Here is a 24,504-nt window from a genome sequence, read left to right as displayed (position 1 = left end):
CCAGCAGGAGAGTGGGTTTGGGGGGGGGGGGGGGGCGGTTTTCATGCTTTGAGTGTATAAAAAGATCTTCTACACTTTCCACAGTATGCATCCGATGAAGTGAGCTGTAGCTCACAAAAGCTTATGCTCAAATAAATTGGTTAGTCTCTAGAAAACCTGGATTTGTGCTGGAAATGGCCCAACTTGATTATCATACACATTGTAAGGAGTCTCTATGTAAAAGAATAAATGGATGCAAATCAGATGTCAAGAATTATAACATTCATAAACCAGTCGGAGAACACTTTAATCTCTCTGGTCACGCAATTACAGAAATGAAAGTTGCGATATTACAACAAAAAAACTTCAAATCGAGACTCCAGCGAGAGACTGTTGAATTGGAATTCATTTCATTTGCTACTGAGAGAGCCTTCAAAAAGGGCCCCAAAAGTGACAGGAGCTGGTTTCTGTAGTGTAGTGGTTATCACATTTGCCTAAGGCGCAAAAGGTCCCTCGTGCAGAAACAGTGCTGCTTTCTCTCTTGTGGCTCCTGTTGTCTTCTTTCCATCCAATTCCTTTCTCAAATACATCCATAGCTTCTATGCTTTCTTCCTCCTTGTTTTTTTTCTTTCATGAAACTTGAAGTTCAAAAGGAGAACGTTACCCTGCACGTTGAGGGACGGAATAGACCATCATTTGGGAGATTGCCAGCTACATATTAAATCTGAGCATGGAAGAATCCCAACCCTTTGTCCTGCCTAGTTACCTCCCAGCCAGCAGTGTTCCTCCTCGCTTTTGTTTATTTTGAGCTAACCACAAGCAGCCTCGTGTACCCTTTCCATGTCAGAAAAATCTATTTCCTGATGATCACATTTCCCCTCCTTTCCTGGCTAGGCAGGGTTGTGATGTGAGGAATCAGAACATAATAATTGCAAATCGCTAGCCTAGTCACAGCGTAATCATTGTGGAACTTAAACTTTGTTCTATAAACCAGCTAATACCTGTTATCTGCCCATGTATTTTCTGTTCCTAGACCAAACACTGGCCTGTTGGAACCGAGTTCTCCAGAATTCTCAGCCATTGTTTCTGTGGGGGATTGGCTCCAGGCCATTCAAATGGATCGCTATAAGGATAACTTCACAGCTGCTGGCTATACAACATCACTTTTCCCTTTCTAAATAACGTTTTTCCCATAATATTTTTTAACACTCAACTGCTTGCTCATCTTCAAACCATGTTAACACAAGCTCTGAGCTACAAATTTCCTTCCTGTTCCCTTGATTTTTTTAGCACAGTAAATTGATATAAAAGAAACAGAAAACAAAACAATTTCCAATATTATCCACTGAGGACAGGTGTTTTTTTTGTTTTTTTTTTAAGTTTTAATGCCATCTCGTTTTACTCTCTGGCCTGTTTTTATAAATCATCACAAACGCAGTAACGAGGAGTTACAGAAATATACAAGGAATGGATACTGTGTGACCCAGTCGATAGGCAGAGAGCTGACTGCGACCACAGCCTGCAACAATCTCTGTGACAATAAAGAGGGCTGGGAAGGATCTGACAAGGAAGTACTTATATGCCCAATGCAGAGCTGGCACCAATATAGGAAGAAGTAGAGAAGCTACAGATCGCTGAAGGGGACAGTGAGCCCCTGAAGGATTATGTTTCCCTCTCTTAGCTAGGCTAGAATAGAAGAGGAGAAAGTTCTCTCTCACTCTCGGAGGATGATGGAAATGTCAATTTGTCCTCTCTTTCTGTTCCATTAAAGCTCAGAGACAGGAGGAATCATTTCCTGCCTAACAGCCTTGAGAGAGCAAGGCTAGGGAGCAGGCAAAGCTAAGGGCCCCGTTACATGGAATCTAACTCCTATCAGCTTGTGTGAGGTGCTATGAAAACCCCTCCCTGGGCTTCTAGGATAGAGTTAGGATTGGCTCCATGTGTTTTCCTGGAAGAGCCTCTATGTAGGAGGAAGAAGAAGCAGAGATGGTTGCGATGGGCTTAAGTGAATCAGACAAGGATTGTACTTCTTGGGGTTTGTTTGTGTTGCTCTTGTGATCCTGGTGGAGGAAGCTGAAGCATCATTTGAGTTTGTGTCAATGCCTTTGGTTAGGCTCAGTTTGTGACCCTGAGCACAGTGAATCCTTCACCCTCTGTTCTTGTCCCCTCAGGGAAATTGAGAAAGGACCAGGTTCCAAAATTAGTCAGAGCAGTCGGCGAAAGCCTAGTACAGGTGATAAAAATCCACCCTCCCTGGTGGTCTAATCTAGTGGTTAAATTTCAGTGCTTTCACCACCGAGACCGGAGTTTGATTTCCAGCCAGGAAATGAAGCTTTTCAACACATATCTTCACTTGTTGTTCCCTCAACTGGTACTTCATCATGCTCAGATAGGTTTTGGATACTACGTGAAACTCAAACGGCCTCAGAACAGAGCATAGGCATGTTCCAATTGTGGACCTTTCATACAAGTAGAGCTGTGCAAATCATTTATTTCCTTGCTTGCTAGCTAGCCTAACCTATATAATAATAATAATAATTAATAATCACCCAGATTGACCCAAAATTATTTTTTTTCAGTTTTCTTGTTGAAACAAAATTTTAAAAAATCATTTTTGGTCCACCAAAATATTTCAGTAAATTAAAATATTCATCCAAAAACTATTCACCCAGCTCCATAGACTAGTCTTCAGAATTAAGCAGCTGGAGAGAAGGATCAGTAGCCTCTTCCATTCCTGAGGTTTAGCTGCTGAAGGGTGGGATGGATCAGAAAATGACAATTGGAAATTTCTAATCCAGCCTTTCAACACACACAACACCACTTTTCCCTTTTGAAATAACATGATTTCCTTAGCCCTTTTTCACATCAACCTCTTGTTCTTCTTCAAATGATGTTACCACAAGCTCTGAGATACTAATTTCCTTACTGCGCCCTTAATATTTTTAAAAACAACAAGGAGTCCTTGTGGCACCTTAAAGACTAGAAAATTTATTTGGGCATAAAATTTTGTGGGCTATAACCCACTTCATCAGATGCATGGAGTGGAAAATACAGTAGGCAGGTATAAATACACAGCACATGAAAAGATGGGAGTTACCTTACAGAGTGTGTGTGTGTGCGGGGGGGGGGGGGTCAATGATAACGAGTCCAATTCAATTAGGGTGGATGTGGCCCATTTCCAACAGTTGACAAGGAGGTGTGAGTATCAACAGAGGGAAAATTATTTTTTGTAGTGACTTGGCCACTCCAGTCTTTATTCAGGCCTAACTTGATGGTGTAAAGTTTGCAAATTAATTCCAGTTCTGCAGTTTCTCATTGAACTCTGTTTTTGAAGGGTTGTTTTGTTAAAAAATGGCCACTTTTAAGTCTGTTCTTGAGTGTCCAGGGAGACTGAAGTGCTCTCCTACTGGTTTTTTAATGTTACAATTTTTGATGTCTGATTTGTGTCCATTTACTCTTTTGCATAGAGACAGTCTGGTTTGTCCAATGTACATGGCAGAGGGGCATTGCTGGCACATGATGGTATCTCTCAGGGGGAGGGATAAGTCAGGGTTTGAGCATTGGCCTGCTAAACCCAGGGTTGTGAGTTCAATTCTTGAGGGGGCCATTTAGGGATCTGGGGAAAAAATTGGGGATTGGTCCTGCTTTGAGCAGGGGGTTGGACTAGATGACCTCCCTGAGGTCCCTTCCAACCCTGATATTCTATGATCATGTTGGTAGATGTGCAAGTGAACAAGCCCCTGATGGTGTGGCTGATGTGCTCAGGTCCTATGATGGTGTCCCTTGAATATGTGGAAATGTCAGTTTGTTCTCTCTTCCTGTGCTATCTAAGCTAAGAGGAAGAGACATTTCCTGCATAAGATTGTTGAGAGGCAAGAAAGTGCATTTCATTTTGGGTTCACCATATAAACAAAAAAGGACACTTAAGGTAGTAAGATCAAGCACCCAACATGGGGCTCAAACCCATGACCCTGGGACTAAGAGTCTCATGTTCTACCAGCTGAGCTAGCCAGGCTGTCTGTAGCACTTCTTCAAAGGCACAGTCACAGTGTGAGTTCAGATTCCTTTTCTGACATTTGCCTTCCGTCTTCATTCCTTCACTCTCCAGCTAGCAAACAGGGGCTATTACAAGGCTGGTTAGATGCTGGTTTCTACATCAGAGAGCTGGTGTTGATTTACCAGCTGGTCAGAGTAACAAGCACGGGAGGGTGGAGTTTAGTGTTCTCCCACCATGGGGAGATGCTCTTTGACTCACATAGTGGGGGAGAGTCCGAAAAAGCTTCTCAGCTCCCAGAGAGGGGGTAGACAAGTAGGTTCCCCCCAAGCCACAGACACATTTTTGCAGAACATCAGACCTCCTGCGGAGAAGCTTCTCAAAGAATATCTGGCCCCAGGAGTGTCAGAGAAGGGAATCACACTTTGTCTTACAAGGTGGGTGAGGGAAACCTGTAGGTCCTTAGGTCCCTCCAGCATCTGATGAAACCATTTGTGGGAAAGAGTCTGGGGTAGCTGAGCAGGACAAGGAGAGGACAGAAGGGCTTGCAGCCGGTGTGCAATCCCCACGCTCCCAGTGGCCCAAAAGAAGCAGGGTTCAGCACTTTGTCAGCTTCCTGAGAGCGCAGCGCTGACAAAATGAGAGCTACACTAAGAGGCAGCTAAAGCCATGAGACTTGTGAAAATGAATCAGCCTGCCATCAGGTGGCATCAACTCCCCTTTCTGGGTTTCTATCCCAGAAATACTGTCAGCTCAATGATTTTTTCCCCTGACAGAGCCTCCAGATTATAAGCAGAAGAAGAAGAAGCGGAGAGGACTACACTGGAGTAAAGGCAAGCAGAGGAAAATTGCTCCTCTGGTGATTTCTTTGTTTTGCTCCTGTGATGCTGATGGAGGCATAATTTGAGATTGCGACACCATGTCGTCCATTTTTTGGGCTTGGTTTGTGACACTGAGCACAGGGGATCCTTCATTCTCTGTTCTTGTCCCTTCAGGGCAATGGAGACTGGAGCAGCATCTGGGATTGGTGAAGTAGGAGTCTGAGAAAGGCAAAGCTGGTTGTCAGAAAGAAATGGCGCTACCTGGTCCTTTAAGTGGTGGGCTCTGGGGTTTTAACAGCTGAGTCGTGGGTTCGATTCCCACAGGGCAATGAAAGATTTTAAACAAAAATCTCCATTCATTCCGCATTTGAAATTGGGAGCAAAAGAGGTCTCCTTGCCCTTATCAACAAGGGAGAGTAATGGCTTTTTTCTTAGCAAATATTTTTAAAGGGCACTGACTCGAGCTGCAGATCTCATTTCATTTGTATTGACAATGGAATGATTCTTTCTAGTATAGACAGAAATTCCTCAGCTAGCCTTGGATTCCACAGGAAGACTAGAAGCAATGGTGTCTAACTAATACTTGCCTTTTTTTCGGAGAACAGGAATATCTGAGTTTTCCATGGACATTTCCCTTCCAGCACCTTGGGCCTCATTCAACAATATAGGAAACCGACATGCAGTCAAATACATGGAAAGTTTCTCAGCAAGGGTTCACTGAGCAGACCAGGGGAAAAGTTTTCCCAGAACACGTGGTTATAATATCCCACCCTGACCTTAAATGGAAAGCAAGGAGATGACTCTCAGAGCACACAACCACAGTAGGTAGGGCACCCTCTTACACTCAAAACCACCGATTATGAGTCTCACGTTCTACATTGTCAATGTACTGCGCCCTTCTCCCTCCACCTGTGTATTGAACAGCTAAGCCTGCCTCCCCTCAAGCCATGTCAAGTCTCTTCTGAATAAGGAGCATGGAATTTACCCAACTAGGTGGCCTGAATGCACAGCTTTGGAGGATCTTTGAATTCCCTCCAACTTCTACCATAAAATGCTAAGCAGTTGGTTTTGTAATGTTACTGGAGAGATTGAAATCATAGAATCATAGAAATGATAGAAATGAGGCCATTTCTTCAGGTAGACGGCAACGATTGTGTCAGGAGGAAGCCCCATAGTCACCACTGTCATATAATGATGACATGGTTTGTACAACATGTGTCTTGTGAGGTATCATTGTAAAAGTTGTGATCTGTTGAACATTAATACTTGGTTGGATGGTGTGTGCTAGCCTTGTCTGGGAAGTGATGAAGTTTTACTCTGTGTGCATTATTGAAATATGTTCTGAGGTTGGGAAATGCCCACCACCAGCCTTTCAGGTGCGACAATGGAAAAGCTAGGCTCGCTGCTGACCCATTAAAGGTATCCACGCTCCCAAGGTCTATCCCAGGAACCGTGTATAATGCAGACTTCTCCAAGATAGCGCAGAGACAATGGACACTGCTTGACTCTCATCCTAGCAAAGGAGCTTTCTAGAAAGTTGGAAGAAACTATGAAAGAGGGGAAGAGACATCATGACTTGGCCTCGCTCCCCCACAACTCAACACCTGGAAACACATCAGGAGGACAAAGACTGAACTGAAATAATTCAGAGAGCAGAAGAGAATAATAATAATCCATTCAAATCAAAGTCCCCAAAGAGACTAGTATTGTTTTTTCAGAAGAAAATTTTCAATTTGGGGGATTTTGTTTTCCCAGTCAGACCGTGCCAAGGGAAGGAGAGAGAAAATGTTTGAGTTGCCTCCTTCAGAACAGCTTGGCCTGGACACTCTAGCTGTGGGTCACTCTCGTGGCCTTGCTGTGGACGGGGGAATTTTAATAATTTGGGGAGATCCCAGGGTGTTTGGGGGAGATTATGAGGATGTTACCTTTTGAGATAAGATATAGAGAGCTAGACAATTCTTTCAGCACCACATTTCATTTAAAGCAGGGGATCTGAGTTCCTGAGAAGGTTTTTGTTTGCAGGAAGCACCATGGTTTGGTCTGTCATTGTACCAAAGGGGGATATGGTTGTTTGTAAAAGAAGAGAGAAGACTGAACGCCTTCGATGAGGATGGGATTCGAACCCATGCGTGCAGAGCACAATGGATTAGCAGTCCACCACCTTAACCACTCGGCCACCTCATCTGAGCTGTCAGGAAAGGACACGAGGAGAAATCTAAGGCCAGCAGAGGTAGGGACAATAAGGAGTTTTTAAATACTAAGCATAAGCAGGGTCTGAATGAGCTCCCCCCTCACATCTAGTGAGGAGCTGGGGGGAAAGACTTCAGGAACAGACCATTTGCATAGACACGCCTACTCTGCCTAGGTACCCAGCGTGATGGAGCCGCTTTGCCAGAATGACCCGTTTTGGCTGGTGTCAGGTTACAAATCACTTGAGCATTCAGTGAAATGAAATGTTCTTATCCTTCCTGTATGAGTGAAGGGCAGCAGAACATACCTAGTCCATCCTGACTGAGGGGCTAGGTGGGTGAGGAATACCTTTTATTGGACTGCATAGAAGTGATTGAGGACTTCACCTAAACCAGTGGTCGCCAAACTTGTGCCCTCTTATCCGTGTCTGCGGCCCCTCGGAAGCTGCAGTCGAGAACCAGGGCTGGGAGTGGGGCTCTTGTTTCCTGGGAAGAGGGGTGCAGATGGGAGTAAGGGGGACGAGGCTGAGCCAGAAGCCAGGGGCCCAGGCTGAGGGTGGGGTTGGGGAAGAGCAGGGGCAGAGTGGAGCTGAGTGGTGCTCCCTCCCTGCCCTCCATGGGGGCTGGCTCAGGCCCTGAGGTGCCCCCATGAACATTCCTCTGTGCCTCCCTAGGAGGCATACCCCACATTTTGGGGACCACTGACCCAACTCGCTAAGCAGGGATTAGTGATGCCAAAGCCCAGGGAAAGGTAGAACAAGTGCAGGGACCCCAGCACTGGAACCGTGGCCCTGCCCCCCCCTTCTGCCTGCAGCCCCACCCTCTTCACGCCTTCCACCCATGGCCCCATCAACTACGTCATCTCTTTCCACCCCTTCCCTCACTGCCCCAACCTCCTCGCTCCTTAACCCCCGCATGGCCCTGAGACCAGGGAAGCTCTGTGCCCCGGCTGCAGTCCCCCGGCCATAGCAGGGAGTGAGAGCAGCTCCAGCCCTGGGGCCGACATAGGGGAGACTTTTCCAGAGGGCCTAATTTGGCCAGGGGCCCTAATCATGGGCCTGTGACAGGTGTCGGTCGGTCCTCCGAGCTCCTAGGGGCGATGGAGAGCAATGGTCTCCGTGGCAGGCCTCGGCCCCACCTCCCGGGTGTTGGGGAATTAGCGGGGAAGGTGTGCCGGCACGAGCCAGGGGCACGCCCCTCCGGCGGGGGAGGGGTGCCGGCACGAGCCGGGGGCGCGCCCCTCAGGCGGGGGAGGGGTGCCGGCACGAGCCGGGGGCGCGCCCCTCAGGCGGGGGAGGGGTGCCGGCACGAGCCAGGGGCACGCCCCTCCGGCGGGGGAGGGGTGCCGGCACGAGCCAGGGGCGCAGGCCCACCCAACTCCACTGCGTTCCAGCCCAGGGCCCTGACAGTGGCGGGAGGCGAAGGTCCCGCTGCTGGGTCAGCGGGGCCGTCCGCACCCGCTGACCAAACACACCCACCCCACGGTGTAGTTGGGCCCCTGGGCTACTTCCTACCCGGTCTCTCAGGCGGGTCGCTTCGGTCCCTCCATCTCCTCCAGGTAATCCACTGCGGGCAGCTCCCGCTCCCCCTCGGTATCGGACTCACGCTGGCCCGGGCTGCAGCCAGGCCCCTCCAGGTCCTCTGGGTATTCAGTGGCCGGCAGCCCTGGTTGCCACAGGCCTTCCCCCCGGTCAGGCTCCTCCTTGCCCAGGGCTTCGCCTGGGTCCGCAGCAGGATCACGAGGGAGCAGCCTGGGTCTGTCTCCCTCCCTGGTGCTCTCCTCACTGGGCAGAGGCCCCCGCCCTTTGTACTTCCTGTCCCACCCTTCCCCTCCGGGGACTGGCGGGAGCTTGGCCTGGCCCCGCCCGCTCAGGCTCAGAGGGTGGCTCTTTACCCTCTGGTTCGGAGGGGAGCCACCCTGGCTCCCTACAGGGCCCCATTGGCCCATGTGGCAACCCGCCACTGCCCTCTTGGCAATACAGCTTTGGGGAGGCTTAGCTTCCCCGAGCCTGCATTACGTGCCACCCAGGCTACCACTGCTCAGTGTGTGGCCAGTGTCTCTGTGTCCTCTGCTGTTCATGCTGGCTTTCGGGGTGGGCCACCCAGGCAGGCACCCAGTGCACCCGCTCATCAAAGGGGCACTATGCAGCAGTGCAAAGATGCACTCTGCCAGTGTAGTGTCAGAAACTGCTTCCTGGGGTGGAGGGGGGTCCCAGATTTCTCCCTACTTCTTCCCAGCTCAGCCCCTCCCACAATGTTCCTCCGTGGCCCCATAGAGGGTTGCGGGGGAGCGAGGAGCAACACGAAGTGTTCCATGCATCCTGGTCACTTTCCCCACCTGGGCTGTGCTCAGAGGCGAGCATCAGAAGCTGCTTCTCTCTGCCCTCCCCTTATACAGCCCAGGGGAGGAAAGTGACCAGGATGCATGGAACACTGAAGTCACTCCTCACCCCCCTCAACCCCCACAGCCCCAGGGGTGCCCGGAAGAGCAGCATTCCAGAGAGAAGAAGGCAGCAATGCCAGCTGCCCCATGCACACAGGTCACTTTCCCCACATGGGTGCAGGAGGGGTACAGCAATTAGGGGTGAAGGGGGTGCAGGAGGGGAGTATGGGAGTTAAGGGCAAAGGGGACACAGTGTAGGGGTTAGGGCACAGGAGGGGGCAGGGGTTAGGGGTGAAGGAAGTCCAAGGGTTGGGAGTGCAGGAACTAGGGGCAAAGGGGGAGTGGGGAGCCCACAGGAGCCTGGGGCAATGGATATGCCAAAGTGCAAGTTTTGTCCAGGGTGCCATTTTCCCTAAGGCTGGTCCTGGTGAGGAGTTTCCCCATTGATAACATTTCTTGCTGGGAGGGGGAAGAAGAGAAAAGAGGTGTTTTCTCTCTCTCTTTCCTCTCCATTTTTTCCCATTCCTTCAATTCCAGAATTCTCCCTTGTATTTCAGACTGGGATTAAAGGCAGCTCCAGACTTTCCCTCTCTCCCATCTGGGAAATCAAGTTCAAGTTTTTACAAGGAGCGAAAGAAGCCTCAATTCCGCATCTGAATTAATGTCACATTTCTCACTACTTGACAGAAAGAAATGTCATGTCAATCCCAGGTGAGTCCACTCCAGTCATGCCATAGGGCATTGCGTCACCACGTGGGCATTTCACTTCCCTCCTCAGTTTCACTCAGAGACACAATTTCCTTTGCACAGATCCATGAACAGCAAAACCTTTGTGTGTCTCTAGTCTGAGCAAGGACATTCAATTGCATTGAAACCTTCTCTCCTGCAATGGCAGCTGTCGGACAGACGGGAAGTGGTCACCTTCAGCCCTGACAGGGAGATATTCCCTCTCCTCTTTCTTCGTGCTGCTGCTGTTATTCCATGAAACATGAACGATGGAATAAAAAGCTTGGTTTACTCCAGGGTGAGGAAAGAAAGGAGCCACCAACTCCCCACAAAATCTCAGTGACCCAAAGAAAACCCACCCCTGCTATTGGAGCTACAACAGGAAAAGGGACTGTCTGAATTGTCAAAGCAGGGAGTGAACAATCTACAGCAAAATCATTAACCACAAACACTCTAACCATGCTCCAGCCAGTAGGGAAAAGGGCAGAAATTCTCGGTCTTCAGCCATGGCCACACTTACAGAACTGCACAGCCGTGAGTGTGCTGGGTAAGCTGGTCTGAGCAAACAACTGGAAATGATCTTTCAATGAGAACAGAACCATGGTGTAGAAAAGCCCCTGTATTAAGTGGTTGTGGCTGAGTGCTTAGGGAGCTGGCCTAGGAAACCATGAGGGTCTTTCTGTGGAGGTTTGGTTCTTGCCAACTAGGGAAGGCTGGTGTGTGGTGTCTTCATGGCTGTACTCTCAGTGCCTGAGCACCCAGGGAGCCAAGTCTAGTCTTCCTCTCAGGCCAAGGACAAGTCTACATTTCAAACATTGAGTCTACACTGCTGCAGCTCGGTAATGAAGATGCTCTGTGCCACGGTTTCTGAAACTTCATTTCACTGCAACCCCCTGCTGCCAAAGAAACTTACTACATAACCCCGGGAAGCGGGACCAAACACCAAGCCCCTCCACACTGGGCCGGGGGAGCTAAAGCTGAAGCCCAAACCCTGCCCCGCTCGGGGGAGGGCAAAAGCAAAGCTTAAGGGATTCAGCTCTGGGTGGCCGGTAATCAGACTTTTGGTTTCAGACCCAAGCCCCAACAAGTCTAACGCCAGCCCTGGTGACCCCCCTAAAACAGGGTCACGACCCCCCTTGGGATCTTGTCCCACAGTTTGAAAACCACTGCTCTGTGCTGATGGGTGTTACGAATTACACCTGATAGGACATGCACACAAATGCTATGAATTACACCTGGTTGGACGCGCACAGTTCGAATCTAGGCTGAGGCACATAAACAAAGTCCACAACTGCAGAGTTCCCAAAAAACACCAAGGTTATTACGCTTGAGCATGGTGCCCCCCTGCTAGCCAGGAGGGGACCCTGAATACAGATTATACAAAGGTTATATGCTTTTTATAAAAGCATGTTGCCCTCGTGCACCAGAAACCTTAGCCAATAAACAAACCCTTTTCTTCTCTACCACCTATCCCTGCTTGGTGCATTCCTCCTGCTAAACTAGTATGTTAATTACACAGCATGGTCCTAAAGCCATGCATCAGTAACTTTTATTATCAGGATGGGAGGCCTCACATCAAAGGCCAGGAGATAGGGAGTTAGGGACAGACAAAGAACAGATACGGGGAGTCAAGGCAGGCTGGAGACAAGGAGGAGGATTTTCACAGGAATGCAGTATCTAAGAACACTCCTCCTGGTGCATGATGTGCTTGCTTTTAGATAATGGTGGGCCCCAAACCAAAATGGAGTCACGTGTGCTAACTTTTCCTTAACATGGGAGAGAGTTTTCCTGTCAGTGTAGTTAATTCACTTCCCCAGGAGGTGGGAGCTATGTCAGTGGGCGAAGCTATGTCATTGGGTGTGCAAGTTGTGGTGTTTACTACATTTATGAAGTTTAATCAAACCCCATTATTAAAACCACCTGTGGTCTGGGAGTAGAAAAGGAGCTCGCTGAAGCAGGGTCTGTCAGCTGTATAATTAATTTTGCTGGGTGAAAACTAATTAAGGTGGTGGGATATAATTGGTTAAATAATCATGTTACAATATGTTAGGATTGGTTAGTTAAATTTCAGGAAAATGATTGGTTAAGGTATAGCTAAGCAGAACTCCAGGGTGGGCAAATTGGAACCATATTTATCTAAAGGGGGAAATGGGAACAGGGACACAGGTGTAAGGCTCTGTGGTGTCAGAGCTGGGAAGGGGGACACTAAGGAAGGAAACTGGAATCATGCTTGCTGGAAGTTCACCCCAATAAACATCGAATTGTTTGCACCTTTGGACTTTGGGTATTGTTGCTCTCTGTTCATGCGAGAAGGACCAGGGAAGGAAGTGGGTGAAGGAATAAGCCCCCTAGCAGCTATGCTGTGCAGAAGAACAAGAACCACATCCACTTGGGGTTCAGGAGTCTGATGAGCAAAGGCAACTTGGTGCAGGCTAAAGTCACCAGCATCTTGGCTCCTTCACATTCAACCAGCAGCTAGGACAAGGACACCGCATGAGAAGAAGACAGTGGCTCTGAGCAGGAATATAGCCACCAAGAAGCTGGATAAAGCTGCCAAGATCCCCAGGAAGGCCACCACGCCCATGTCTAGGAATAATCATCAGAATGTGGTGACTGAAGAGGGGACCAAAAAGGCAGAGAAAAGCCCTCAAAAGGTGTAATCTGCCAAGCCCCAGAAGGTGGTCAAGATCCCACCTAAAATCAAGGCTGCAGAGCCAACTTCAAAGCACCCAAAGCCAGGGCTAAGAAGGTGCACTGAGAAAGAAGTGAAGAGATTTCTATTGGGATGACTCCTGCTCCCCTAATGGCTCTTTTATGAATCACCATGGACCACCCAGAGAGATCAAAGTCCTGCAGGACAAACAGCCCCTGGATAGTATAATGAAGTGGTGGCAGTGGGGGGAAGGGTTTCTCTTCCAGAGGGGAAGTGCTGTGTTTTGTGTAACACCTCCCAGGTGTGTGATGCACTGACAGGGCAGCTGCCTAGAGCTCCCACATGAGCTCATTCTCTTTGACCTGCTTCTCTTGTTATTTCAGAACCAGGACGAGTGGGAGTGTGTCCCTGTCACTTCACCAGCTATAGAACAGGCTCAGTCTGCATCCCATCTTTGATTCATCCCACTTTTTAATGTGTTCCTATTGTGATACTTTCCCAGTTCTCTGCCTCATTCTAACATTCTGGTCAGAGATTGACTATGGGGAGGAATGGACTAGTTTGCATGACATTTGGTAAGTTGCCATAGTAGGTTATTGAAAACTCTGCTGGAGGTGGGCAAGAGCCTGTTACAAACATAAAATAGATGTCAACAGCCTCTGGAACAACTCTAACATCATAATCAAAAAGGCTAACAAAGGATGTGCTGTCGTCATCATGACTAAGTTGGAATATGAACAAGAAGCTGCTAGGCAGCTCTCTAACTCCACATTCTACAAGCCATTATCCTCTGATCCCACTGAGGATTACCAGAAGAAACGACACCATCTGCTCAAGAAACTCCAGGCTTATTTACCCTGTATACTGGCACAGCAGTGAAGGCCAAAAAGGAGCAGTGGTTCTCACTGGAACATAGTGGTTCCCACTGCTCACAGGCAATTCCCAGGCCCACCACAGCACACTATCTTGATGAGAAAGGATCCCACTCTGCCTAACCATTGCTTCTTTTCCTTCCACCCGGAACCCCGCTTCTTTTCCTGGGCTACAAGTAGCCATCCCTGGGATGCCAAGAGGCAGGCACAGGATTCTACCTCCCAGCAGCCAACTGCACTACCATGGGTTCGGCCCTCAGAAGGGATCCCAGTTGCTCACAGCTAGCCCAACCCCCGCCTCCAAAGCCATCAATCACGCCCCCGGGTCGGCCACAAAGGAGGAGTGGTTCTCGCTGCTCCATGTGTGGCAGGGAGCCTCTCAAGCCCATCACCGCACCCCCATCTTCGCCAGAAAAGAACACCGGCACACACAAACTCGGACTCAGCTTTGCTTGTCTTCCTTTCACCCAGAACCATCCTTCTTCTCCTGGACTGCAAGTAGCCATCCCTGGGAAACCAGGAGGCAGGCACAGGATTCTACCTTCCAGCAGCCAACCGCACCACCCCTGGCTTTGGCAGAACGAACGGTGACGCTCTGCTAACCCCACTGAGGCACTTAGCTTCTGCTCTGCCTTCCTCAGCATGATTTTCCTCTTTTGCCCTATTCCTGCCTCACTCCCTCCTTTGACAAGTCACGCAAAGGAGGGCAGCCGGAAGAGCCGGCCTCCATAGGCCAACGTCCAAGGCTCCAAAAGGTGACTGGCCTAGACCCTCTAGATTTCTCAGCTCATTTCACCACCCTCTGTCCTGCGGGGGTCGGGGTTACCCCAGGGACAGGCCAGTGGTAGAAGGAGGAGCGCCTTGCTGGACAGCTAGAAAAAGTAAGCCATCATGTTTCTGCCTGGTTTCGAACCAGGGGCCTTTTGCGTGTTAGGCAAACGTGATAACCACTACACTACAGAAACTCTGTCACAGAGCTCTGCCCCTCCCTTCAAATTCCATCCACTTGGCTGGCGCTCACCCTGGCACACACTGATGGGCCAACCTGCAGAAAGTGGTGGCAGCCCTTTGGTAGGTCAGCTGGTAGAGCAAAGCGCTGGTGCCGGTGCTCAGAAGGTCATCCTTACGTCTCCCTTGTGACTCTAGCTTGAAGGAGAGCTTCTTTTTCTTCCCCTTGCTGAGAAAGAGCAAGAGAAGAAAGAAAGCTCAGGTGGGCCAACTTGGTGCACAAGCCCACGCTGCTTTTTCCTGCTGCAGAGCCCGAAATGAGGGACTCATGGCGGGTAAAGGCACCGCTGCACTTCCAGAAAACAGCCCACCCCTGCACACAAAGGGACAAAACAACATGCCGAAGCCTGGGATTGAAGCAGGGACCTTTAAATCTTCAGTCTAATGTGCTCTTGGCTGAGCTACTTTGACAGTTACTAGGTTTCTGTTTGGCCTGCTGTTTCTCTGTCTGGGATGTTTTTGTCAGCCATGGCACACAAGAGGGATATCACTGTGAGTGGCCCACGAAGGCAAGATGATTTTTTGCCTGCCTTGCTCAGCTTGACTTGCTTCCTCCCCCCATTCCTGCCTTAGTTCCTGGGTTACCTGGTGGCTGCAGGCGACTGGGGCCTAGCGGCACGGGGAGGAAGTTGGGCAGCTGAACCTTGATGACAGGAGGCCTGCTGCCACTTGGCACCCCACCCTGTATTCCCGGCTTTACCGACTGGCCGCCAGGTACTTGGTGTCCAGCAGCACAGGGGAAGGAGGTGGACAGAGCCACCCTTGCCTTGAAGCTCAGGCTCATTAAAACTCATTAAAGCTCAGGCTGCATGGTTTAGAGCAGGGGTGGCCAACCTGAGCCTGAGAAGGAGCCAGAATTTACCAGTGTATATTGCCAAAGAGCCACAGTAATATGTCAGCAGCCCTGCATCAACTCCACCCCCCCAGGTCTCACTGCCTCCCACCCACCGACTGCCCCGCCGATCAGTGCCTCCTCCTCCCTCCCCGCACCGCCCGCTCAGCTGTTTCGTGGCATGCAGGAGGCTCTGGGCGGAGGGGAGAGGAGCGAGGGCACGGCAGGCTCAGGGGAGGGGGCTGGAAGGGCTGGAGTTGGGGCAGGGCCTGTGGAAGAGCCAGGGGTTGAGCAGTGAGCACCCCCGGCACATTGGAAAGTTGGCATCTGTAGCTCCAGCCCCGGAGTCAGCACCTATAGAAGGAGCCACATATTAACTTCTGAAGAGCCGCACGTGGCTCTGGAGCCACAGGTTGGCCTCCCCTGGCTTACAGCAATCTGATGCCTCAAACAATCTGTCTCTCCCAAAGTGTTGGATCTGCATCCCCAGAAGGCTCCTGCACTGCCTCCCCCTTTTCACAGTCTAGAGAAAGGAGCAGCATCAAGGGTTAGTGATGAGCGACAAGGTACAACATGGGTGGCAGAGGCTTCAGGATCCCAGAGCGTTTGCCTGTCTGGGGCATTTTGCGTGAGATCTCAGGGACACATTGTAAGGCAGAATCCCAGGAATATATATGAAAGGAGCATAGGGCCAGAAGGACGTAAGAACGGCCATACTGGGTCAGACCAAAGGTCCCTTTCGCCCAGTATCCTGTCTTCCCATAATGGCCAATGTCAAGTGCTTCAGAAGGAATGAACAGAACACGTAATCATCAAGTGATCTGTCCCTTGTCGCCCATTCACAGCTCCTGGCAAACAGAGGGTAGGAACACCATCCCTGTCCATCTTGGCTAATACCCATTGATAGGCCTATCCTCCATGAATATAACTGGTTCATTTTTTGAACGCTGTTATAGTCTTGGCCTTCACAATATCCTTTGGCAAGGAGTTCCACATGTAGACTGTGGGTTGTGTGAAAAAATACTTCTTTTTGTTTGTTTTAAACGTGCTGCCTATTCATTTCATTTGGTGGCCCCTAGTTCTTGTCTTAGGAGAGGGAGTAAGTAACACTGCCTTATTTACAGGAAATGGAGAATTACTGTCCTTTCACCTTTCATTTTATTGTTGATGAAAAATGGAGCAGTTACGGGAGAAGTCCCAGAGAGTGGCACCGTGGCAGAGCTTGCCAATAAACCTGCTGGATAAAGAGCAAGTTCAGGATCCAGCATCCAGTGCTGCCTTGCTGAACGTGCCTCCTCTTGTCACCTTTTGGTCAATCTTTTTTGTTAACGGAGAAACCCGCCTTTGACTAGCCATACACATGCTTGCAAAAGGAACAGGTCTTTTTGCTGACAAGTGTTGAAAGGAGGCATCGGATGAACATGGAAACAAGGTACAGGTTGCTGTAAATCATCTTGCAGGCAGGGCTGTTGAATCTGGGCTGCCTCTTACAATACTGTGCTCGTGACAAGTAGCAAAACCCCTCCAGGTGCTGTGATCACTTGGCCAACAACATGCAGAGACACACTATGGACACACTATGGTCCATGTTAAAGAGCTTTCCCTCAACCCTCCCGCTTCCCTGGTTCTTGTCAGGCAAGCAGCAAAAGGCCAGAAGTCCAAAGCGCAGACAATGCGATGTTTATTGGGGTTAGTTTCCAAGCAAGCATATTTTGGAGCCCTTCACACCAGTTGGGCTTATCTCTATACGCCAATAGAGTCTGTTCCCCAGTGTTCCCTTCCAAGCTCTCATGCCACAGAGCATTTACCCTGTATCCCCCTTCCCAGCTCTGATGCCGCAGAGCCTTGCCTGTGTCCCTGTTTCCCGTTCCCCCCTTAGCAAGCATGATTCCAATTTCCCCTCCACTTCCTGTTTGACCCCAGTTTACATAATAATATTCTCAGCTATACCTTAACCAATCGTTTTACTGAAATTTAACTAACCAATCCTAACATATTGTAACATAATTCTCTAACCAAGTATATCCCACTACCTTAATTAACTTACATCTAGCAAAATTAATTATACAGCAGACAGAAACAATTAGCGAACCAGACAGATTAACAATAGAAAACTGGGGGGCATAAAGACAAAACATACAGAAATGAGGGTTTCACAACCACAACCATTGAGAAGTGATTTCTTGCCAGACAGGATGTTTTCTTTAACCATCTTAAGATCCGTTTTTTTATCTAGTGGTGATGGGCACTCTCTGGACAGGATCTTCTTCCTAACCGCTCAATACCACCTTATTTCAGTGTGTCTGGTTTGGGATGTGACAATGTGACCGTACGCTTCCCAGCTTATGGCTGCCCCTGCTGCTTAGCCAAAGGCCTTAGCCTAAGAACAAGGCCTCCGACTATCCTAGTGAGAGCAGGCCCGTACACAGGTGGACTGTGATTTTGATTCGTTGTTTTTATACCCCTGTAACTAGCTAAGTGATAAAAATACACCTAAGCGCTATAACAGTCTCACATGTCGATAGAGCGAGGCCAGAGCTGGCTCCAGTTCGCACTGTGGATGCTCACACACAAAAACAACAGCGATGACAACACACTAACGTTTCTGTAGTTGACAGGATTTGAACCTGCGTGGGGGGACCCCCACAAGGGATTTCAAATCCATCGCCTTAACCACTCGGCCACAATTACTTGATAGACAGCTGCTTCGCTACACTATGATTCTGTTCTCACAGAATTGTCACTTCAAATTGCTTGCTCAGACCAGCTTCCCCAGCACAAGTGTGTCCATGGCGGAACAGCGAGAATTTCTGCCCATTTCTCTTCCGGCTGCAGCATGATCGGAGTGTGCTTGTGGTTAATGACATTGCAATAGATTGACTTGTCGAAGTGGGGAATGAAAAACAGACAGTCCCTTTCCTATTCAAATCTCCAGCACATCATTCGAATAGCAGGGGTCAGGATTTCTCTGGGGCACTGTCAGGGATGCAGGTAGCTACATCCCCTCTGTCTGACTATTGCCATTGCAGGAGAGAAGGTTTCAATGGAATTGAATGCCCTGGCTCAGACAAGAGACACAGGGAGGTTTTACTGCTCATGGATCTGTGCAAAGGAAATTGTGTCTCTGTGTGAAATTGAGGAGGGAAATGAAACATTCACATGGCGGCCCAATGCCCTAAGGAATGTGGGTGAAGGACTCGGGCTGAGAAATGATTTAACGGGTTTGTATCAATTTCTTGCCCTGATTAAAAACTATGGCTAAAAGGCAGCCCTTGTTGTTAGTATTTGTACCTGTGTAGGGACACTCGGGTGGGTGTCAAGTCCATTGCCTTAACCGGGGGTAGTCGATTATTTTATCAAGATCCAAATTTCTTGGTCAAGGTATAGTCATGGTCTAGATTCCAGAGAAAATAATACACTGATGATAATAAGTATATAAAAAATTTTGCAGTCACTATGGGCATAACTGTGATGATTGTGTCGTGTTTCACTCTATATCTTGTGCCACCGCCTTTCCCTTTAGCCTTGTCGTTTACCAAGGGTAAAAACTAAACATGTCTTCAGACACAAGGGAGTGTTTGTGTTCATTCCTGCGAGCTACACAGGATTTGATGTTGCTGCTTTCAATCCTCTGGCTCTTCCGGGACAAGGAACAATTCAGGCTGTCACTGAACTGAAGGAGGGAGATCATTTTTTGACAGGGAGAGGGATGCCTCCTCTTAAAGGTGTTTGTCTGGCTGCCAGCCCTGGTTCCCAGGTCTCTCCTAAGGGAACAAAGTTTTGATGCAAAACACTAAAACTTTTAAGGGAGAGGAGAGAAAGTCAATGGCCACATGATGGGGCCGGTCTGAACCACAACATGGTTCTTTCATGTGGGATGACTCTGCACACTGACTGATCTCCACACCCTTGGATTTGAAGAGATGTTTAGTTTTGCACTTGGTAGACTACAAAGCTGAAGCAATTTTATGGATGGTGAGACGATGATTGAAGGGTTATTTAATGTTGTAAAAATTGGTAAAAACACCTAGCTTAAACTTGAGCTGCCTGTTATAAAAGGCTGGTTTCCCCACGTCAGTTCCATCTGCTCTTCTAGTATTGCCCTGGGTTGTCTCATGCCTCGGTGGGAAGTAAAGGGAATCGTCCCGTGCTGCCCTTGGCTCCAGGCTGATTTATCCAGGGAGGGGAAATGGAATTGATTTGTTTGCTGTTAAGAAGGGAGCCAGGCCAGTTCTCAGGGAACGAGAACTCCCAGCATCTTCCCAGCCCAACCCAGGCTGCTGCCCTGTCCCAGCCTCTGTTCCCCTGGGGGCCCTGCATGTCTGACTCGAGAGCATGCGGGGAGCAGCAGCTGACACAGAGGACAGTCTGGGCTGGGAAGTGCTAGGACAATAGCACCAGAGGCTCCCTGCTCAGCAGAAAACAATCAGTCCCCGTCCCCACCCCAAGGCATCAGCCTGGAGCTAAGGGCAGTGCCGAATGGGGGTTTCTCTTGTTTTTCTTCCTGGGCTGAGCAGGCACCTTGGAGGGGGGTTCTAGCAGAGCAGTTGGAACTGAATTGGGGAACCAGCTTTTAATAACGGGCAGCTCAGGTTCAGACTAATTTTGTTACAATTTTCTCTATAATGTAAAAAAAATCGAAAGTAACAATTATTGGAACTCTTCTCTGCTAGTGTTCCCTGCCATAGAACGAAACGGCTTTGTGACTTTTCACGATGTGGGAGTCAGGTTCCCTCACTGTTCAGAACCCATGTGCACAGAAGAAGCCTTTTGTGTTTCATTTCTTGTGTTTCATTTCATTTCTGCTGCCATCGTGTGGCCATTTCCTTCCCCTCCTTTCTGTCCAAAGCGCAGAGCTCAATTCCTCCAGGGAGAGAAGGACATCTTTCTTCTTTCCTTCCTAAACAGCCCCTTTCCTTGGATTACCCTTTGCTGGGATCTGGATGGGGAAGAGCCGTTTCTGAGGATTCATCTAACATAATATTTGGTGTTGATATTTTACAGCCAGACTAGATCACTATGTACATCTGCTCTGACAAAGGAGCTCTGCGTTTCTGGTCTAAATGGAATTATTTGGCCATTAATTCTATCGGGATGAAGGGGTTCTAGTTACCTGTGCCCTGTACCGCTAAGGGATTGGGGCAATGCTGGAGAGATTGGAGGGCGTGGAGCTGGGGAGCAGTGTGTGCTCCAAGGAAAGTTGTTGCTGTCCTCTGGTAACAGAGGGCAGGTGTGGTGATTTTGTAAGCCGTGGTGTTTGTATATATATAAAGTGGACTAAATCTCCAGGTTCAAACCCATCCCTTGTCTGGGCTATCCGAGGCGCTCTTTGTTGAGTGTACAGCTCAGTGATTGAACATTTGCCTGCCTGGCAATGGGTTCCTCCTTCAAATCCCAGTGCTTCTGTTTATAAACTTGTTTGAATGAAAATCGATTTCCTTACCCCTCTCCAGTATGATCAGGAATGATGCTTGTAATAAATTAAAAAACTCAGCATTTTACTAGGCAACTGTATAAAAACCTAGCAAACGTGTCCATCAGCTGAAATCCGTTCCAGTCCTCAGCATCTCTGAGAGGGACACTGTATTTGAGGCATGTGGGACACCTCTGTGATGATGATCGGTTGAAAAATGCTGGATTCAATGAAAGATGAGACCATAGGAGGGGAAGGTGAATGGCAAAACCAAAACGGGTCATAACACTCAGACATGGGGCTTCACTGTCACTACCCCTGTGTGTTCCATCCTTTATATCCTAGAGAATCACACCCTCCCGATCCCCACACACTGTCACACAAAATCTTTTCCCCTTTAGCCCAATCCAAACCCGACGATTAGGGGAGTGGAACACATGACTTATGAGGAGAGGCTGAGGGAACTGGGGTTGTTTAGTCTACAGAAGAGAAGAATGAGGGGGGATTTGATAGCTGCTTTCAACTACCTGAAAAGGGGGTTCCAGAGAGGATGGATCCAGACTGTTCTTAGTGGTAGCAGATGATAGAACAAGGAGTAATGGTCTCAAGTTCAGTGGGGGAGGTTTAGGTTGGATATTAGGAAAAACTTTTTCACTAGGAGGGTGGTGAAACCCTGGAATGCGTTACCTAGGGAGGTGGTGGAATCTCCTTCCTTAGATATTTCTAAGGTCAGGCTTGACAAAGCCCTGGCTGGGATGATGTAGTTGGGGATTGGTCCTGCTTTGAGCAGAGGGTTGGACTAGATGACCTCCTGAGGTCCCTTCCAACCCTGATATTCTATGATTCTATGATTCAACCCTACTGTAAGGGGACTGTTGCCCCCTTACTAACATTGAGTGGGTGTGTTTTAGTTGCTAGCTCCCAGTACTCAAAGGGGAAGGGTCGATGGGGAATCAGGACCCTGAGACTGACAGTCTGCAGGAACAATGGGGAGAGGCCAATTCTCCAGGTCAGCCTGAGTGACAGGGCGGGCAGGCTAATCAGGGAGTCAGGAGGCCAGGGAGGTCCCATCCTCCATGTGAGCTGGAATTGCCTGGGTCAGACAGAGTGGGGCTGAGCTAAGGAGAAAGCAGGGGCCCCAGCTTAGCTGGGGAGCAGAGCTGGGCCAGATCCAGAGGGACCAGAAAAGCAGCTCAGAGAGAGCAGACCCTGTCCTGGGAGCAGAGCTGCAGCCCCAAAGCCAGAGGCACAGCCCAGAGAGAGGAGACCCTGTTGTGACGAAGTGGGACTGTTCTTAATGTTTCCTCTGAATATTGTGGGGGTCCCTCAGTTTCCCCTAGGCAGTTCTTAAGTCTCTAGGTGGTGGGGTAATGGTGAATGATCATTGCAGAGCCCTAGAGGGCAGGTGTGTGCAGGGGTCTGGACACAGAGAATGGCCGACACCCTGTTTCCTGGCAACTGATGGCCTGGGCCCTTCCCCCTGCAAGGTGAGAGCTAAAGAGTTGGAGAACAAATGAATCAGGTGACCTCCTGGCCCGGGAATGGGACAAAGCCCAGAGGAGGAGGGGCTGGAGGGAGTTTCAGTTTGGGGCTGGCTGGGACATGGAGTGAAGGGCAGACGTGGTTGTCTGGCTCACTGCCCCCCAAAATGGACCCAGCTGCGGGGTCCCATTCTCTGCACTTACAAGCTCTGTTTTAGACCGTGTTCCTGTCATTTAGTGGACCTCTGTTTTGCTGGCTGGCTGAGAGTCACGTCTGACTGTGAAGTTGGGGGGCAGGACCCTCTGGCTTCCCCAGGAGCCCCGCCTGAGCGGACTCGCTGTGGGAAGCGCACGGAGGGGCAGAGGATGCTGAATGCTCCGAGGTCAGACCCAGGAAGGTGGAAGCTGTGTGAGCTGTGTGTCTGAAGGCAGGCTGCTCACAGAAAGGAGACTGCCCCAGAGTCCTGACTGGCTTCATGGGGAGCAGTTCCAGAGCATCGCCCGGGATATCGGCTGTGAGACCCTATTGTGGGGTGACTGTCTCTTTGGGACAGGATCCAGGCCCTCTTCCGGTAACTGCCGAGGGTTTGAATTTGAATCCAGGGAACCAATCGGCGGAGAGGAAAATGGTCAGTGAAAATGCAGATGACCTGGCTGGCAGCAGGGAGAAGCTGCTAGGCTCAGGCTACCTGCCTGCCTGTAACCAGAACCCCTGGGGCTGGGTGGGACAGAGAGACGCTCCTTGCCCTATTGCCCCACTGCAAACCGGAGAGGGGGGCTCAGGGGCCTCACGCTGGCTCTGATGCAGCAAGGAAAGCAGCAAGTTCACTGCCTACCCCTACTGGGACAGCAAGGGCAGCGCTGAGCACAGTGGGAGCTGAGACCCCAGCTGAGTGGGGGGAGACACAGGCAGGACAGGGGATCTGTTGGGAGTGGCAAGGTGCTTGTGTAAGCAGTGTCAGGATGAGCTCCACCCTGACATCTGGTGGTGAGGTGTGGCAAGTTGTGAAAAAAAAAACTTCAGGGGCTGATCTCATTTGCATAGGCACACCCACCCCGCCTAGACTGAGGCCATAGCTGCCCAAATGGTCACTTCGGCTGCTGTGTGATCCCCAGTGTCTCTGTTATTGGGGCAGGAAGAATAAATTGTTATTACCCTGATTAGGGGAACTGTGCTTGGAACTGTACTTGGTCTTTTGCTATGATGGAGGGACTCACCATCAACTAAGTAGCACTCACTAGGCAAGGGTCATGGGTTCCAAAACTGTGTGAATGGAGAGAGACTTGAGACAGGTATTAGTACCTGGTGGTGTGGGCCCCTTTGTGAGGGCCTGAAGCACCAATTGCACCTCTGTCTCTCTCCACTGTGGAATGTCAGAGCTAATTTTGGGTCTATTAAGAGTCTTGCTACAGGTACTGTGCTGCATTCACTTTGGCCTTATGGTGCACCAGCACTAAGGCCCCCACTACTATGAGCTGAAATCACTGAGAGCTGAAATCACTGAGCACTGTGTCAAGTAGTGGGGAGCCGGAAGATCTAGACTGCAGTGGTGCTGTTCGTGAGACGGCAAGCTGTGCAGAGCGGAGCCGTTCGTGAGACAGCGAGCTGTGCAGAGCAGAGCCGGTCGTGGTGGAGCGGAGCCGTTCGTGAGACAGCGGCGTGTTCGTGAGACGGCGAGCTGTGCAGAGCGGAGCCGGTCGTGGTGGAGCGGAGCCGTTCGTGAGACAGCGGCGTGTTCGTGAGACGGCGAGCTGAGCAGAGCTGTTCGTGAGACGGCGAGCTGTGCAGGGCGGAGCCGGTCGTGGTGGAGCGGAGCCGTTCGTGAGACAGCGTAGCAGAGCAGAGCCCTGTGGGGCAGTCAGCTTCAGGACACGTAAGGTGCCCCTTACCCCTTTCCCCCACACACAGGCACATTTTAGCCAGACTGGGGGAGTAACGCTATGCAGATGAACTTTTGAACTCTGGGGCTGGACCTTTTGGACTTTGGGTGATTTGTGGATTGCTGGACTCAAGAGACGTTTGGGTGCTGGGACTCAAGAACCTGAGGGAAAGGGGCATGCCCCAATTTGCTTGGGGTGGTTTTTTTTGCTCATGGGTTGTGTTATGAATCCTGTTGGTGGTGTTTCCCCAACATAATGCCACATTGTTTCTC

At 49.8% G+C, this 24,504-nt stretch overlaps 2 protein-coding genes and 3 non-coding genes across 8 annotated transcripts in view; 1 reads left to right on the top strand and 4 right to left on the bottom strand.

Moving 5' to 3' along the window:
* LOC102943236 (zinc finger protein 883) overlaps window positions 1-24,504 on the bottom strand; it is a 2,438,435-nt gene that overhangs the window by 1,982,319 nt on the left and 431,612 nt on the right. The gene's annotated exons all lie outside the window — the stretch shown is intronic.
* The window catches only part of LOC114020163 (zinc finger protein 501), a 1,907,800-nt gene that overhangs the window by 1,485,683 nt on the left and 397,613 nt on the right, over window positions 1-24,504 (top strand). The gene's annotated exons all lie outside the window — the stretch shown is intronic.
* TRNAS-GCU lies at window positions 6,897-6,978 on the bottom strand. The gene has a single exon. It is a non-coding gene; the product is annotated as a tRNA-Ser (tRNA).
* TRNAV-AAC lies at window positions 14,510-14,582 on the bottom strand. The gene has a single exon. It is a non-coding gene; the product is annotated as a tRNA-Val (tRNA).
* TRNAS-UGA lies at window positions 18,064-18,148 on the bottom strand. The gene has a single exon. It is a non-coding gene; the product is annotated as a tRNA-Ser (tRNA).

Source organism: Chelonia mydas, chromosome 28 (genome assembly GCF_015237465.2).
Source record: "Chelonia mydas isolate rCheMyd1 chromosome 28, rCheMyd1.pri.v2, whole genome shotgun sequence".
In the NCBI taxonomy this organism is placed as follows: domain Eukaryota; kingdom Metazoa; phylum Chordata; order Testudines; family Cheloniidae; genus Chelonia; species Chelonia mydas.
Note: the sequence above shows the minus strand (reverse complement) of the source record. Positions and strands in the feature narration are given on the sequence as shown.